The sequence below is a fragment of the Olea europaea genome, unplaced genomic scaffold (assembly GCF_002742605.1).
Source record: "Olea europaea var. sylvestris unplaced genomic scaffold, O_europaea_v1 scaffold2109, whole genome shotgun sequence".
Classification (NCBI taxonomy): domain Eukaryota; kingdom Viridiplantae; phylum Streptophyta; class Magnoliopsida; order Lamiales; family Oleaceae; genus Olea; species Olea europaea.
In genome coordinates this window covers 111,119-123,585 of record NW_019239036.1, presented here as the reverse complement: position 1 = coordinate 123,585, position 12,467 = coordinate 111,119, and the positions used below count along the sequence as shown (strand labels likewise).

Genomic DNA, 12,467 nt, shown 5'->3' with positions numbered 1-12,467 from the left:
CCCTCAAGCAAAGAGCTTTTCTCAAGAGTGGAAACGAAATATTGAAATTGCTCGGAGTTATCTTGAAAAGCTCAAAAACGGTAAAAAAAGGCTGCAGATCTAAAGCGCCGTTTTATTGAATTCCATGTTGGAGATCTGGTAATGGTTAAGCTTCCCGACAGAAATGTTTACAAACCAATAAGAGGGAAGGACTCAAGATTGTCACCAAAATACATTGGACCATTACCCATCGTGAAGAGGATTGGAAGAGTTGCATACAGAGTTGAACTCCCTTTATGGTGTAAAATCCACAAGGTCCTTCATGTTAGTGTGTTGAAGCCATACTTTTCGGATAAGGAGGACGCATCTAGAAATGAGCCAAAGCGACCTGTATTTGAACTGAAGAAAGCTGGAAAGAAGGTTGCTGAAGCTATTCTTGACCATCGAATCACTCGGGCTTCTAGAAAAGATCATCAGGAGTACTTGGTCAAATGGATGGGATGCAGCAGGGAGGAGAATACTTGGGAAAGAGAAAAAGATCTCGGGGCCTTCAAATCATTAATTGAAGCGTATCATGCATTGATGGCACCGAGGACGTCGCCAAAACAAATGGGAGAGAATGTCAAGGACCGCAGCTTTACTTAGCCCCTTGACACTATTGCAGCCGCAGTTTGCCAAACTTCGGCCGCACATTGTAAATATTACTTCAAGTTTGAGTTGTAATTTTCGTTTCATTGTAATAGTTATTTTAATTGTAAAATAGCTCTGATATTGGTAAAAGATTAGTATGATTCCTCGTCTTTTAAACGTCTACTCCCGTCAATTGGGTTTTTGTTCAGAATGCTATTATAGGGGGTATTAGTCATTCAAAAATCTTTCAAGCTCACTGGTGTCCGCCCCTTGCACTAGCATTTGTAATTTTCTGATTTCATCAATTGTAATGTTCAGTTTTCAGCAATCAATGTTCAATTTATTTTTAATGTATTCAAATTCTCAATTATAAGCTTTCTACAAAATTGCAATCAAATTTTCTTTCGTCCCGACGCGACCGAGAAAAGGCGGAAGGTAGTCTAACGGAGCAGCCTACTGCCGCACGGTGTCCCTTTCTGTGCCAAGAAGAAAGGCACCCCGTGAAACCTTGTTATGCCAGTGACGTGCGATTATTGAATTGACTAGTTGTGCAAGGACAAGCTAGCAGTTTCATTTATCCAATTAACAGGAAAGAAAAACTCAACCAAAGCACATAGGAAAGCTTGAAATAAAGTATTTTACATCATGTTTGGCTAAGCTTAAAAGCAATTTAACTTACTTTTAAGCTTTTGTTTCCAAGGATGTCTATTAAGTTACTTTTTTCATATCTTTAAGTAAAGAAATTATTTATTTTAAAAGTAACCAAGGGTACTTTCGAAATAATCAGTCACAAAAAAAAAAGAAAAAAAAAATTAATAATAATAATAATGATAATAAAAATGATGAAGCATGCCGGCCAAAAAAGCATATAACCATTCTGGAATGAGGCTTTATATCAGCAAGCAAAGACTAAAATTCCATCATTACATCACAACATGATTTGCATCAAATTACTTGCAAGCCCCAGTTTCATATTTTTATGAATTTCTGGAAATAAAATAACAATACAAGGAACGAAAAATCTGTAAAATGGTTTACTGGAGGCAATACTTTTGTTCTGAAATCCTGTCATATACCCTCGACATGGTCTTGATGTGAATAAGGTTCTAGCATTAGGAAATTCAACTATAGGTTGTGTATGACAGCATCGGATGAAACAAAGCAGACCTATGAATTTGAAGCAGGAATAAGAATTACGCGGAATACATGAAACTTAGAATTACTTGTCTCCCATGAGTTTCTCAGTTTTCCCCACCACACAATGCAGTGAATCAATTTTTACTACCGTGAAGATGAAATCTGTTCTTGAGTTCACATAGCATGTCTCACTGATTGAAACAGAGAAGGCAGTGCTGCACAAATGATGTTCAATAATTCTACTGATAGAACTCAATTAACAGCTACATAAAGCATTCATGACAAAAGATCTTAGTTGTTAAAACGAGGCTTTTCAAGTTAATATCAAACCTCGCTGGGGAAAATCAGCATTTCTTGCTTGAAAATACCAATCTGGAAAAGAAAGAGCCAATGCCTATTTGTCATTACAAACGAATTGCGAGCGTGTAAATTAATGGATGAAGATGAATTACAGTGTAACTATGGCTGCTACACTACTATTACATCCAGAATTTCCCAGAAGAAATCATTTGTATTATATTCTTACTGGTTTCGGTAGAACAGCTGACGAATAAAATTCTGATTTCCCTGAACTATTAACTCTCTCCCACGACCCACTTTAGCTTTTTATACCCAAAATGTTCTAGCAACCGAGTTAGAGCCCTTTTCTTATCATCGTTATAACAATGAAAGTTGTCCACCGAAAACAACCCACCAGCCCTTAAAATCCGGTCGATATCAAACATCAAGAACTCCAATTTCTCTGTTCTGCCGCTGACATCCAACCCATTCGCCACGTGAACCAAATCAAACACATTATCATAAAACGGTAACCTATGATCTAAGCTCAAATACAAAGGGAAAAGCCCTCTTGCAGCAATGAATTCATTAAAAGGAGCATCAACATTCAACGTGGCTGTAACCACAGTCACTCTCCTCCCAGCCATCCTAGCAGTCCCGGATCCACTGCTGGGTATTTTTTAAAATAACCAAGTCAAAAAAATCAATTTTTCACATTGACCAACTTTTTTTTGCCATTCACCAAAAGGGCCTTTTGAAGAGTAAATGCCATTTTTGTCTTTGTTATGTGTTGTAATTACAAAAATATATCATTTGCCCAAAAGACAATAATACCCTCTTTAAAAAATTAATAAATCCAAACAATTCCACTTAAATTTCAAAACGAAATTACTTTTCTTATCAAATTTTTCAACATAATTAAAAAGAAATTTCCTCTTCCATCTGCTTGAACATTGAAATCTTAAAAAATTATCAAAGGCTCAACAAAAAAGTATTACTCACAGTCGGCACTTAAATTTGGTGAGTATAAATGCGTATGTTTAATTTCATTTTAGTTAAATTAATACGTTGTTTGAATAATTAAATTTTATTTGAACATATAATTTTAGAAAAATGAAATATTACAGTCTTGAATGGATGTAAAATTATTTTTTTTTAGCAAAAACGAGAAAAAAATTTATCTGTGCAGATCCAAACAGCCGGATAAAAACGTATCCAGGCCGGATGTTTAACAGTCGGCACGGACTGTCTGGGCCGACTGTTACACTTTTTTTTGTCATATTTATTTTCGTTATTTTATTCTCGTAATTACAATTTTTTTAATAAATGATGTTTCGTATTGCAGATATGGGATCAACTACTGTCCCGATTTGTTACTTTGGTGAATTTGAAAATAATGACAATGATCAATGGATGTGAAAATAGACGAGTGAAAGACATGGTTGTACAACAATTGTAATAACATCCAGTACATCATATGCAGAAATGTACAATGAGATACAGAACTTGTTGAAAGTCGATCCCTCTGAGTACGCCATGGAATTGAGATTTCTAATGGGCATCCATTTCAATTCCACATATAACGGTTACTTCTGAAGCTAAAATGAAGATTTTAATTGAAATGAATCAGAAATGTGTAATTCCTATTTACGTAACTTTGATAAAGAAGAATGTCCCCGAGAGTGAACAGGAAGATTTCGATGGAAGGGATCGTAATGTGAATGAGTTTTGGGATACAGTGGAAATAGTGTGTGATGATGTTGTAGCTGTTCCAGAGACAGTTGCTCCTCACCACGATGTCACTGTGACACAGAATTTGCTCGGTAGTTCAAGACAACGAAAGAGATAATGACTTTACAAATGAGAATTTGATTACTTTATCCCGTTTGAGATATGTGTCGAGTGGAAGCTCACAGGCTGGACCGAGTGCACGGTCCTCTAATTGTTTGCGTATAGTCCCTGATGATGAAGATTTGTATGTCGAGCAACTGTCTGATATGAAGAAAGATTTGCAGGAAGCTGTTCGCTGGATTGCTTTGAAACACAATTTTAAGTTTAAAATGAAGAAATCAAACAAGTCGACTTACACAATTATCTGCGTTGACGACAGTTGCCTTTGGCATTTGCAAGCAACGAAAATGGACACGAATGAGTTCTTTGTAGTACGTAAGTATGCACGGGAACATATTTGCGAGGTGGGTATTCGTCGAAATGATCACAGGCAAGCCCGATCATAGTTCATTGGTCGAGAAGTAATGTACAAATTTCAGGACCCACGAACAATCTACAGACCTTTGGACATTATTAATGACGTTCGTCGAGAGTACGAGGTGGTCATGAGCTATCAGAAGGCTTGGAAGGCCAAAGAGTGCGCGTTGGAGGACTTGATGAGTTCGACCGAGGAGAGTTATGCTAAATTGGTCAGGTATTAATTTCAATTGTTTATTTAATTATTTATCGAAACTTTATCTAATGTGTAATTAATTATTTAATTCAATTGTTAATTTTTCAGTTTTTTTAATATTGTTTATTTAATTATTTAAATTATGATTATTGTTTATTTAATTGGTCAAGTTTTGCTATAACATGAGAAGAATTAATACTGAATCGACATTTTTTATTGAGAAGGATGACGAGAATCGCTTCAAGTATTTCTTTATGGCCCGTCAACAATGTGTTCGAGGATTTCGAAACGCAATGCGACCCTTAATTCTAGTGGACAGTATAACCCTTAAGGCGAGATACGGGGGTAAGTTGATTATTGCAACGTGTTAAGATGCTAACATCCAAATTTATCATCTTGCATTCGGCATAGTTGACAAAGAAAATGATTTGGCAATGCGTTGGTTTTTCACGAAGTTGAGGGAAGTAATTGGGGATGTTGAGAACCTTGCATTCGTAACCGACCGAGGGCAGTCAATAATTAATGGTATCGTCGAAATCTTTCCCGAGGCACATCAAGGTTATTGTATGTACCATATACAAGGAAATTTGAAGACCAAGTATCGAGGCAAGGGCATCGTTACGTTGTTTAGGAGATCTGCAGAGGCTTACAGTTTTTAAGAGTTTGAAAAGTTTATGGTTGAAATTGAAAGTAAATCTTATGGTGCATGGGAGTATCTGACGGAGATGGGGATCAAACATTGGGCACGATCACATTTTCCAGGATGTCAAATAATGCGGAGTCGCTCAATGCCTTATTTAAGAAGGATCGAGAGTTACCAATTCTCGCAATGTTTGAGAACATTCGTGACAAGCTACAAAGTGATTTCACGATCGTCGTGAGGAATCCAGAGTTGCACAAGTGTGCTAACCCCGGTTCAGGAAGCTAAACTCTTCAAGACTCTAGAGGTGGCAAGGAAGGTATATATAGAACCACTAGATTAGTTTCGCTTCTCTGTGAGATGTGCATGTAATTTCGGATACATTGTCGAATTGAATAATAACACGTGCACGTGAAGATAGTTTCAGTTGGAGAGTTTTCCGTGTACACATGCAGTGGCGGTGGCTATATATAAAGGAATTCCACCACACACCTTATGCAGTGCTTATTACACAACTGATTTTTGGAGAGCAGCATATGCCGAAACTCTATTTTCTGTACCGAATGAAGCCGAGTGAGAAGTTCCCGATCACATTCTCTCATTAAATAATTTGTTGCCACCAACAGTCGGTCCACGTACTCCTAGACGTACACGTACGTCTAGAATACTATCGACCGGAGAATTTTTTCGTCCTCGTAAATGCGGTAGGTGTGGTGCAGCAGGACATACTAGAAGATTTTGTACAAGTCAGATCCCTCTGCATGACAACGTAACAGATGTATAATTGAAGTTTATGTAACATTATTTATAACATTGATATTAATTATTCACGCATATTCTTAATGTTAATTATTAGATTTAGTTTTTTTTATTTTAATATTTCATTAATTAGTTGCGTAATATTTGAAGTTAATCATTTTTTTAAAACTCAGTGCGTTCTCCACAATATACCCAAACATTATAAATACATCATGAAACATTTAAATAAACACATAAACAAAAAAACAAAATTTAAATATTAAAAAAATAATATATGTTGTACAATTATTTCGTAATTACAAATGAATGAATGAATGAAATATGCAATGTTTAAACGTTACAATATCTACAATTATTTTAAAAAAACAAGACTCAATATCTACGGATCACCATTAAATTCAAATAAATCACAAGCTAATTTATTTCTCCAATTTTGTATCCACGCCTGGTTGATTGCGTCAACCTTCTGTGCCACACTCAAAAATCCTATGTACTTGATAGCGAATATGTCGCAATCACCCCTACAATTACAAAATATTGTATTAGCACATCACTGTCTAATTAGAACGTAAGTTGTAAATTACAAAAATAAAATAATAAACACTTACGATATTTACTGTCTCGCCGTCGTCGTGTCCCGCACGGTGGCTAGTTTGTCTTGCACAGTAATGTTCGCTCGTCTAGCCAGCATGGGGACGATCACAGATACCGACTCCAGGTTTTGCTCTAGTTGACCTTGTATCAGGCATGAATGATCGGGGTCATACACATACATAGTTGAGTCAGCAAATACAATCTCCACTGTAATGTAGTGATGATTAACACATACCGGAATGTACAGATGCGTACAACCCTCCCATGGCTTTCCCTCGACACTCGGCCACATCCCTACAATCCACTCCATCATGTATGTAGGCACCGTGTACTTGCTACCCATAGCTTGCAATGTCTGGTACTCAATATCAACGGCACGTATGAACTCAGTGTTCAATATGAGTCAGCCAAGAATGTTGAACGATCTTGGATGTCGTTCAGCTCGATCTTGTAGCAAATCCATGGCGAAGTCAATATGCTGCACAAATTAAAAAATGAGTTATTTAATTTCATAAATGCAAAACGCAAAAATATGTATACGTAATAAATAAAAATATTACTACTTCACTTACATCATCGGCGAGCCAAGCCCCCGAAATTGTGATGACGTGAAACCACTTGTAAGCGTCCGAGATCGTCTTATGAGCAATCCTGCGACTGACTCTGAAAAATAAGAAAAGAAATTGTTGAGTAAAAATATAAATGTGTCAGCATCTGCGTAATGTACTAATCCTTAAAAAATAATACAATACTTACCAGGGCATAAGTGCTTTCCACTCCGCTTCGAACGCTTTTCACTTGGCGTGGTTTACCTCCCTGAATAAATTCGGGTGCGTGCCGTCGACAAACCTCCTCCTTTTCGCCTCCGCGGTAAATGGAGAAACGACGTACTGCGGTGGTACCCTCGGCCTCTTCCCGACCACCAGCTCCGGTACATCAACAGTACGCAAAACCCTCCCAATATCCGACACTACCTCACCTACCATCAGGACCACCTCTTTCATCCCCTCCGATACAAAAACTATGTCCGGGGAGTCTGGCGTCTGATATGGTACCCTCTCTGCCTCGGATACCCTCTCCTCCTCCGACACCCTGACGACCTTCACCTCGAGTAACCCCCCTCTTTCGGCATCCTCTCTTCCTCCGATACCCTCACGACCTCCTCCTTCAGCACCCTCCCGAACCCCTCATCCTCCGACACCCTGACGACCTCCACCTCCGGCACCCTCCCGATCACTGCCTCGGGTACCCCCTCCTCCTCCGGTACCCTCCCGACCCCCTCCTCCTCCGACAACCTAATGACCTCCACCTCCTCCTTCGGCACCCTTCCGACCGTCACCTCGGGTACCCCCTCCTCCATCTTCATCTCCATCTCCATCTCCATCTCCATATCTATCGGACCATCGAGATATGAAGCTAATGTATCATCCAATACCCACAACGAGTCAACATACCTCGCCTGACCTCTTCGACTTTGATAACCACCGGCCCCTCTGTCACCCCCTCCGTCCCGATAGCTGCCTACCCCTCTATCATCCCCTCTACCTGTTCCTCCGTCACCCCTTCCATCCTGATAGCCGCATGTCCCTCCGCCACCCCCTCCATCCCGATACTCATTAGTCTCATGCAGGCCTATTATGTCGCCCCATATCACTACGACCTCAACATAAAGGTATGCTAAACTGACCTGTACCATCCCGACTTCACGTCGTAAGTCAGCTACTTCACCTCGTAAGCTAGCTACGTCGCCTCTCATCTCCATCATAAGTCGGAACATATCATCGATAGAAGCACTCCTGACTACATGCAGCTGATCCACGTGGGAGGTGTCCGGACGTAGGAGACAGTGATCTCATACAGGGAGGGGACACTTTCGACAGAGGTGATCGCATGTAGGGAGGGGACGCCCTCGACGGAGTCGACGTCCTCGGGGAATATGACACCCTCGACGGAGGTGATAGTCGACGGCACTCTTGAAAAAAGAAACATTACAAATCAATAATTTCATTAAAAAATTATAATGATAATCAACATATTATATTCCATTAACATACAATGTCCCAATCGACGATGGACTCAGGCCTCTCTCGAGTAAAACGATCTGTTAACAACTCACGGATATAAGTCTGATCTTCCTCCTCGATCGATGGTGTTAGCTCAGTGAGGACTTTAAGCTAACATATTGACATTTCATCGAATTACTAACCACGTATCCAACTTCGAAAATGACATACAACAGAAAGCACAAATATATAATACGTACCTCAGGATCATCTAGGATAACTGATAGCTGTTTTGTAAGAGGCTTGTCTTGTGCTCGCCAGCGGTGCATCCGAGGAATGCATGTATCCCCTCTCCTCGCGTACCGACCAGCTAGGATAGGAACAGTCTTGTAGATCCATATCTGCAACAATTACGATTATTATATGACAATTTAATAAAAAAATGGATAACGCATTATATTAAACATTTACCTGCAAAGCTAACGGTAGGCCATATACATCGCACTTACGCTCCGACCTATCTCTCCTAGGCATCGAATGCCCCTCCTGAAAACGTGTAAAGTATCAGAAAAGTATCTCTCCCCCACGGATAGTTGTTAAACGTATCGATGTCATTAACAACTTGCAAATGAAAAACGTCAATCGACGTCTTCCTGTGATGACACCTCAGTACGCTCTCTAGTATAAACAACATCCCCAACTTCAACTTGTCGGACATCTGGTCCCATCCCCTGAATGCATCTCTTAATTGCGCCAGTGTCACTGTCGTGTGCAAATAATCATTCAGCAGCCTCTTGTCTGTCGAAATACTGGCCCTCGCTGCCTCTTCGCCCATATATCTCAATCCAGTGATGAGGGCAAACTCGAATATAGAAAATGTAGTAACCTTGCCCCCAAGACTAAGTGGAGGGCATCTCCGTCAACTGGTTTAAACAGCTGACACAGTAATGCATCGATCAACTGTCCAGAGAACTGTACGAATCGCAGTGAATACAGGGGCCGTAGGCAGGATCGACGTAATATCTCTGCGTGCTCCTCGTCCAATGAATCCAACATTGCTGTGAAGCTGGCAAAGTTACAGTTCGTCGTAACTTTGCCAGGAACCTGTCTCAAGGCTGCGTCCAAATGGTAATCCATCCTGGAAAATTTCAAATGTTAGAACATTTGAAACATAATGTCACAAAATTCAACTAACCGAGCTGTAAGTAATATACGTACGAAATAACAGATAATAAAGAAAATAAATTAAAAATTACACAACTTATAAAAAAGGGAAAAACTAATTTTTATAAAATTATTTATTTCATAGTTTATTTAACCCATGTTAGAAATTTATTTCAATTCTTTATTTAATTAAATTGTATTATTTATATTTAATTACATATTTAAATAAATTATTTTGAAAATTTATATTTCTTACTTATTTAATTTTTTTATTTTTATTTAAATGTTCATTATTTATTTAAATTGTTTATCAAAATTATTTATTTCGATTGTTTATTTGCTTATTTCACATTTATTTTAATTGTTTATTGAATGCTTAATTTTAATTGTATATTAAATTATTTTCTTAAATTATTTATTGAACATTTAAACGTAAATATGTAATTATTTGTTATATTTTTCTTTAGTTGTTTATTCAATATTTATTTTAATTATTAAGTGAATATTTAATTATTTATTTTAAATGTTAGATATTTATTTCAATTGTTTATCTACATTTTAATTACTTACTTTGATTATTTTTATCCAATTATTTTTCATTTAATTGTTTCAATTGTTCATTTAAATTATTTGATTTAATTACTTATACTGATCGATTATTTATATTATTTATTGAACAAGCAAATATTTCATTATTTATTTCAAATGTTAGAAATTTATTTCTATTAAACATTAATTAATATTTTGATTATTAACATTTATTCATTTATCATTTAAGTAATCATTTAATTATTATTTAAATGTTCATTATTTATTTTTGTGTGTTTCAATTAATTATTTATTCCAATTATTTTTCATTTATTTGTTTCAATTGTTCATTTAAATTATTTGATTATATTACTTATATGGAAAGATTATTTAAATTATTTATTGAACAAGTAAACGTAAATATTTAATTATTTATTTAAAAGGTTAAATTTCTTTCAATTAATCTGTAATTAAATTTTACTTGCGTATTTTGATTATTAACATTTATTCATTTATCATTTAAGTAATCATTTAATTATTATTTAAATGTTCATTATTTATTTTTGTGTGTTTCAATTAATTATTTATTCCAATTATTTTTCATTTATTTGTTTCAATTGTTCATTTAAATTATTTGATTATATTACTTATATGGAAAGATTATTTAAATTATTTATTGAACAAGTAAACGTAAATATTTAATTATTTATTTAAAAGGTTAAATTTCTTTCAATTAATCTGTAATTAAATTTTACTTGCGTATTTTGATTATTAACATTTATTCATTATTTATATTTTTCTTTTATCATTTAAATAATAATTAAATAATTATTTAAAGATAAAAAAAGATTATTCTACAAAGATTTTTACCACTATTTCCAACAAAATAGACCTTTAACATAGATTAATGGGGGAAAAATTTTGCAAAACTTACTTCGCTTTTAATGGTGACTGGTCAGTCTCCTCCCAAGAAAAACTCATCGGTTTCTTTGTTTTCCTTCCCTTCTTTCTCTCTTGTCGTCGATTTTTGAGTTATAATATTAGGGGCAGTTTTGGGTTTTCATTGTTTTTAAAGTTTTTAAAAATTTTTGATATATTTTTTTTTAAACAATGGTCAACGACCATTTTGAAAAATTGTATGTTTTTTTTGCCTATCAGCCACCATTTCCTCGGCTGGCCATAGCCAACACATCATCAATCAAGAAATCAGTTTCCCTTTAGCCTTAACATATATCTGAGTCTCATAACCGTTATGACTATATTAAGACAACCAGTACAATCCTTATTCAATTTTTTACTATTCAAACAAGCAAGATTTTTGCAACCAAAGACCACTCCAACTAAAACTCTTTTCACTAACATTTTTCCAAAGTGAAAATGGAAAAGGCCGCAATTCTACCTTGGGAGTAGTCTTTGCAAAGCACCTCCTCCTCGGCAGAGGCTCACATCCTCGAAGAATCAGCTTCTGGCCGAGTCTCCAGTCATCAGGACAAGGCCCGTTGACTTTATAACTCATATACTGTGACAACAAATCCATGGATTTCTCACAGGAGAATGCCCCACAGATGCCATCATTTCAGTGATCCCAGTTCTCGAATCTTTCCCCAATGGCAATGCATGGTGCTTCAAGTACTCTTTCAGCTCATTTGCAATGTTGGGTCTGGAAAGACCGATGCTTTCATAACCCAGGATCTCTGTCTCCATCTGGGCTAGCTTTTTCTGCGAAGAATCAATCTATTTTAGGATCAAGGACACTTTTTCCGAGATCAAAGCTATGTTCATGGGATTATGGTAGTGATGAAGTTTAAGCATAGAAAGCAAAAATGTTGGTAATGATTACAGAAAACAGCATCAACATGTTAACTGCTGATGTACACACTGATGCCCGCTTGAATCTTGCTGTTCCATCTCCTACTTTCAACCAAACAGAGCCCATTTTTCTTGCTCTGTTTCCACTAATCAATTGATTCAATTCTGTAATAGAGAGAGATAACTGTATGTTTGTGTGTGTGTGTGTGTGTGTGTGTGTGTGTGAGAGAGAGAGAGAGAGAGAGAGAGAGAGAGAGAGAGAACTGTGAGATTTGAGACCGGGAGCGAGTTGTGGATTGAAGAGGAATAGATTAAAAAGTTTGATTAGGACACAATTGTTTAATGAGAAATTTGAGCTTGGTTATAGATCATTGTCGGTTGGAGTTTAATGAAGGTCATAGAATCTCAACCATACACGTTTACCCATATATATGGGGGCATGCTTCAAATTACAACGAATCTATTAAGCTTTTTGGTTACGAGGAAAGTCTTGTGACGAGCACATTAGGTTAAGCTTAAAAATTTGTTCTTTTTATGGTTC

At 36.6% G+C, this 12,467-nt stretch overlaps 1 pseudogene; it reads right to left on the bottom strand.

The window, feature by feature from the left end:
• Positions 1 to 11,385: 11,385 nt before the first annotated feature.
• On the bottom strand, positions 11,386 to 12,125 carry LOC111380238 (annotated as a pseudogene).
• Positions 12,126 to 12,467: the final 342 nt, after the last annotated feature.